Raw genomic sequence first — 6,963 nt, forward strand, 5'->3', positions numbered from 1 at the left:
CTTCTGAAATTGGAGTTACAGGATCCATGGATTCCGCCAAGTCATCAGCAACAAAGAGAAAAAGACCGACAATCAAAGATGGTCTTGCAGAAGCAGAACCCTTTGACATTCCAGCAGAAACCCTCAAGCCAACCGAAACTTGGGTGGAGGAAGCAGTATTGGAGAAAGAGGGAATAAAGATCTACCAGGGGACTTTCAGAGACCCTCAAGGGCAAGCGGTGGATGTACCGATGATCCCACAGGAATTGGTAGATTATAGCAGGTCAGAAGACATCAGCAAGTACCTAGAAAGGGCAAACTTGCACAGTTTCTTCACCTCGAAACCATCAGGTGTGGATACAAGAAGAGTGTACGAGTTGGCAACATCCATTCAGAAGGATGGGAAAGCCACATTGACAGCCATGGATGGAGAGAAAGTAGAAGTACAGATCACTCCACAGCTCATTGCAGACGCATTGAAGTTGCACAACAAAGGGAGCTCTGTCAGGGAAAGAAGGGAGGCTATAGAGGTTTATGGGTCCAAGAAACAGAATGCAACTTATGGAGATATGGCAGACCAAAGAGCGGCAACCCTTTGCCGACTGTACAACCAGTTTCTCCATGTTTGCAGTAAAAGACCGCAAAAGTATACGACACCGCCCCATGCCATTGCGACCACCATCACATGGGCATGGAAGAGCAATATGCCAAAGGAGGTGAATTACGCTCAGCACATCCACGAGCAAGTAATTGCCATGCACAACGAGAAGCCAAAGTATATAGGAGGAGCTGAAGTTCTGACAAGAATAGCTTATGAAGCTATTGGAGCCAGAGATCAATGGCCAAAGGTTCCCTCCCAGAATGAGTGGCTTAGAGAAGCCGATGAGGAGGAAGAACAGCCTGAAGTATCCAAGAGGGCGTCCACAAGAGCACGCAGGAAACTAGAAATAGTTTCAGAACCTGAAGAGAATGTGGATGAGCCGCTTATGAAGAAAGCAAAGAAGAAGGTTGCTCCCAAGCAAACCAAAAGTCAAAAAGCGGCAAGAATGGAAAGACAGGTGGAGCAGTTTAGAGCGGAAAGAGCTCTAAAGGGGGACTTTGAAGAAAAGTGGGTTCCAGACCCCACTAAAGTCGGAACTAGCTCAGCCAGGCCACATGTTGATCAATATGATCAATATATTAGAGCTTATGAGGAGTCAGAGGCTATACTGGAGCAGCAACCTGTCGAGCCATACACTGAAGAGGAAGTACAGCTTTTAAAAGCTGAGCTGAAAAAGGACGACAAGGGGAAGAAGAAAGTAGATGAGTCTACTGAACCTCAAGAGAAAGACGGGCAAGCAAACAAAGGGAAATCCAAGATGACTGAGGACAATCAGCCCTCCTTTACTGATGTACCAAGCCCGAAGAAGACGGAAATCATTGTGGAAGACACGGTTGGTATGGAAAAGCCGGAGGCCGGGACCAAGGAAAAGGAGATAGATCCAATTCAGCAAAAGAAAAACGATTATGAGGATCTGGTAGCAATAGGGTACACTGAAGAAGAGGCCCTTGAGGCAGTCTATGGGATCCACCTACAAAAACAAGATGATCGGAGAGGGACAGAGGAAAAAATAAAGAGTACAAAAGAGAGTGAAGAGAAACTGGACGAGCAGAACGTACTAGAAGAGCCGAAGCCAGTGGAGGTGGTGGCAGAAAAAGCTTTAGAGTTGACAGATGAAGATGAAAAAGACATGCACATGGTGCATGAACTGCTCAGCAAGATCAAAGAAAGATCCAAGGCAAAGGAAGTGGAGATTGAGACAGCCAAACAAAGGGAAGCCGAGTTGCAGAGGAAATTAGAGAATGCTATGACTGAATCTGAAAGTCATAAAGCATCACTCTACGACGCGGAAAATGAGAGAGACGGCTTGATACTCCAGCTAGCCGAGGCTTCAAGAGAAGTAACAAGTGCACAAGAAGCAAGGGAGCGGATGGAAGACGACTTGGAGGCGGCTAAAGATGAGCTCATTGAGCTAAGGGAAAGAGTTGAGCTCCAAGAAAGAACAATCACTAGACTCAGGACTACCCCTAGAGCTAGCAGAGCAGGAACCGAACAAGAGGGAGCTCTTGTACCAGCTCTGGAAGACCAGGTCCGAAGCTTACAAAGAGAGCTAAGATTAGAGCAAGTGCAAAGGTTGCACATTGCGGAGGGATCATTGGCAGCAGAGGAGAGGCTCACTTTAGAAAATCAAACACTAAGAACAGAGAATGAGACCCTCCGCAAACACCTCCATGATCTACAGGAGCAACGAAGAAGAGAGACAGAGACACCACAAGAAGAATCAGGTGGAGCAGCCATAGAGCTACCAGAAATTGGAGAGGCAACCACAATTGAAGATCCAGCCCCAGTTCACGAGGTGGCCTCGACTTCAGGAATCTCTGAAGAAGAAGAACAAAGGCTCCATGACCAAATAGAAAAGTCAGCAGAGGAGAGTGCCAAGGCGGAAATGGAATGGGAGAGGAGACTCCTCATCTCCATTAGACTTCAGGGATTAGACACAAAAGTGCTCCATGAAGAGTGGATGCAACCCAGCCTGCCTTTCCCTTTGATGAAGTTTGAAGTGATAAAAACGAAAAAGAGAATAGAGGAGGAGCAGTATGTCGCTCTTTACGAAGGCGACATCACAAAAGAGGAACAATCAAAGAAGATTGTAGATTCGCAGCCTAGATGGAGGAAAGGTTGGCTGAACAAATACCCAGCCTACCTCATCTACTTGGTAGAGGCACCAAAGGAGATTCGGGAGGATGCAACCTTCTGCCCGGTGCCAAGAGTCAGAAGCTGGAAAGAGCATGGCAGGATTGCAGAAAAGAAGCCAAATTGGCTTAATTACCCCAGGATGCCAGGACCAAAGGCAGGAGAGAGAATAGGTAAAGCCTACATGGTGAAAACCCTAACGGGCACCATCAAGCTCTTTACTGGCTCTCCTGACCTTTCGTGTCAGATGCTCAAGAAAATTTGCAGGACTCTCTTAGCTTGCATTGAATTGTTCGCGCCAGATAAAGCCACGACCTCGAGTCTACTATCAATGGCCGACACAGTGACTGATATGATGTATGACCTTTCATTGCAGCCTTCTCCAAAAGTGTTGCACCTCCTATACCAGAGGATTATGTTTTTGCCTAGCTTCCACATGCAAACATTCGAAGAAGCTTTCTACACATGCTTTTTCACCCACGAAAGCAAAATATTCGGCCCAACCTTGACCATCGGCAACCTGCGATACGAATCACATTTGCAGATGCTCAAGACGACAGGACTTTATTGACCAAGCATAAAGGTCATGTCAGGGACGACATGAATGCGGAGGGGGGGAGTGTTGAGCCAGCAGAGGATCACACCCACATTTTTGCTCACACTCATCATTTTTGTAACCATTGATTGTAGTAAATGTCTTTCCGACATTGATTTTGAATTAAGCCATTCATTAAGTAACGGGATTCAATTGAGTTTCCAGCTTGTATTCCCGAAGTAATTTCACTTGCTGATGAAATTAGTTAGAGATGTTCTCACCTCCAAGGCTGAGGTATATAAGCCAAAGTTTTTGTAACCTAAGGAGATTCAGTTTTATTAATCAAAGTGAGTTTTTGAGCGCCGTGACTGTGTCTGAGAGAGAGAGAGAGAGAGAGAGAGTCTTATCTACTTGCTACGCGAGCTACGGAGCCGCCATTGGAGAAGCGACACCGCCATTGTGTTAGCAACGGCGACAGCTACGCACTGATACCAAGAGTGCGCGCTATCGGCTTCTATGTGTGGTAAGTTCCTACGAGCTTCGGTGTGAGTTTTCTTCCAACTCGTGTGTCGGAATAGAGCGTGCAGCATATCTATAGAACCACAACGAGTAGAGCTACACATTAGTACCATCGGGGTCAAGTTTCGATCACCTGTATTTTTTGGCCTGTCTTCATACGCGTTTACCGCACGGAGTGGTTATAGGTTGATTTTGCAGTTCAAGTCTTTAAGGTGTTGTTCTTACCTAGTGTATAGACTTCCCCTTGAGTTTGAGATCGATTCAATGATTCTAGATCCTGTTTCGTATAGCAGTCATTCGTAGTACGAATTTCAGTCACTTGCGTATTCTAGAACTTAGATTTGATTTCCTTAGTAGTGATTGTCATTAGAAGGTCGAGTAGGTGATTTGACACCCACCTAGTTGTTTCCATGTGCCTGCGGGTCAAGCTTCGTCCTCGTCTGACAAATTCTGTTGTTGGTTGAGTTCTCGCTATTTAGCTTCCGCTAGCGGCGTAACCGCCTTAACACAGGGAAAAGAAAGTCGAGAGCTTACGTAAGGCGGATCAACGAAGAGAGTTAAAAGCAAAAGCCCCTATGTCAATTCCCTTGCTAAGACAGCAATCGAGTGCTCCTGACTTAGCAACCGCTAAGGGCCAACCCCTAGAAAGCAACATTGCATCTAGCTCAAAGGACACGCCTAGCACCTCAATCCTAGATGGAGTGTTCCTAATGAGAACTGGGAGTACGAACTACAAACGGAAACTCTGATCGACCTATACACAGGTCACACCTATCACGTGGGTTGGTTAGATGTCCTACAATCCACAATGGGTGCTACTAGTGTGGAAGATCAACAACAAAGATTTTGTGAGGTCATCCATAGGGTCATTGAGTTAGAGAAACAGAATAAGGGGATCAACATGCCTTCAAAACACGTCTCATGAGATTCTTGGATACAGGGAAGGCTAAACAACCGACCTTATCGCAAATGGAGACTCCCTCGGTAAGTCCGATGGATCCCCCATATGTTGTTTCTCCAGGGGTCTCGGTGCAATCTGAGCCCACAAGTGATAGCTTCACCTTTCCAAGTCTAGCTCATCTTTCCCTTGATGACACCACGGCTACCATGCCTACCCCAATGATGGGCATGCCAAGAAACATGTCATGGACCTCATTTGTTAGTAAAGCACTGATACATGGTAGCTCAATGCCTGCAATAGTACCTACAAGTGTGTACCAATCGTATACACCCATGGGTCGTCGTACTCATGTAGTCCCTACCCCTCCCATTATTTCAACTACCTATGCTCCACAACCACAGCACCCAAGTTCTTATTTCCATGGGACTATACCGGCTAGCATTAGCATGTCACATCCGACGTTTGCTATGCCTAGGGCCACGCATATGAACTTTGGGCCGCCACATGACACAACACCATACCCAACGTGGAACCCAAGGGCTTCCTATGCGCCAAGCCCAATGCCAATACCTACTCCACATGTAGTCTCGGGAGTGCCTTCACCCACAGTGCCTGCTCACTTAGGTGACTTGGCAACATTTGCTCAAGCTATTGGTCGATCTATTGCTGAGAATATGCGTAACACGCCTGATAGAGAGCCTAGAAGTAAGGTAGTACAAATAGCCAAGCTCACACAAAAATTTAGTGGAGACGGGGATGTGAGAAAGCATATCGAAGTGTTTGAACAAATATGCGATTATCTAGGAGACACAATGACCTACATAAGAGCAATGCTTTAAGCCTAACCTTAAGTGGAAAGGCTGGGGATTGGTATAGAACCCTAAGGGTGGAAGAAAAAACGATTTACCCTACTCTTAGGAGACTGTTCTTAAAAGAATACATATGAGAGGAAGTACTTTGGGATGTAGCCTCTCAGCTCCAGAAAGCCCAACGAGAGGAAGGAGAGTCGGTGAGAGACTTTATTAGTCGCTTGAAGCATTTGAATTCTCGATGTAATCCAAATGAGGGCTTCAACAATAACCAATTGCTTGATAGATTCATTAGGAAATTACGACATGAGGATATCTACAATGGCTAAGTCATTAGAGGTATCACCACTTGGGAAGCAGTCACTACCAATGCGATCCAATTGGAGGATAATTTAATGATTCAAGGAGAAAGAGTGTCTGTTGAGTCTAAATCTATTAGCTCACAGGCATCAGGGCATCAGCCAATGACCCTAAATCCTATTGCTAAGGAGCCAAAGATATCTGAGATGACTTTAGCAGATCTCACCAAGGCTATTCAAGAAATTCTTAGAGACAATCGTGCTCCGCAGAACAATCATATGTATCCAAGAAGGGAGCAACAATGGTGCTCAGTATTCTATGGACCGCATAGTACCAGTGAATGCCCTACTTTTAGAGTAAAATTCAATGGGAATTGCAATGCATGTGGAAGGTATGGTCATCAAGCTAAGATTTTCATAGTATTTAAGTGTGTGATGGCCAATAGACCAACCTTAGCATGGACAGACACACCTCGAGTGCCTGCATTGATGTCGGCCCCACCTCTTGAATAAACATCACAACACATGGTCTTTAGGGCCCAAAATATTGTTCAAACAACACCTTTACCACCTCCAGTGCTAGGACCGCAACCACCACATCCGAGAATCACTTTTGTGAATCAAGTGGGTTGTGAGTCATCTAAAGGCTGTGAGGAAGATATAGATCCTAATATTGCCTATGGGATGGATGTGCTTGAAGAAAGTCCACAATACTACATGGAGGAGTATTGGGGACAAGTCAAACATGTATATCAAGTAGCTGCTCTTGTGGCAAGAGGCCAAAATATCAATTACACTGCTAAGAGACCACCTCTTCAATGCTATGAGTGTGGAGGTCCACATCGTGTAGCCGAGTGTCCTATTAGGCTACAAAAGAACGCCACACTAATACAAACCAATCAGGTGAGCACGTCTACAATGCCAATACTCATGTGTAATCGATGTGGCATAGATCATTTGATTGCCCAATGTCCAAATAATCCAAATGTGTCGAAGATCACGCCATTAAACTTGATTGAAGTTACCAAGGAGCCATCACAAAGTACACATGTGGTACCAATAAACGTACTCGCACGATCGATGCTCCAAAAACAAAATTATATTCTTGAGGAAAGAGACACGGCATCAATTGCCCAATCTCAGAAAAAGAAGAAAACACGAAGAAAGAGATCGCAAAAAGCAGCGAA

The sequence above is a fragment of the Adiantum capillus-veneris genome, chromosome 7 (genome assembly GCF_014529385.1).
Source record: "Adiantum capillus-veneris isolate H3 chromosome 7, ASM1452938v2, whole genome shotgun sequence".
NCBI classification, from domain to species: Eukaryota; Viridiplantae; Streptophyta; class Polypodiopsida; order Polypodiales; family Pteridaceae; genus Adiantum; species Adiantum capillus-veneris.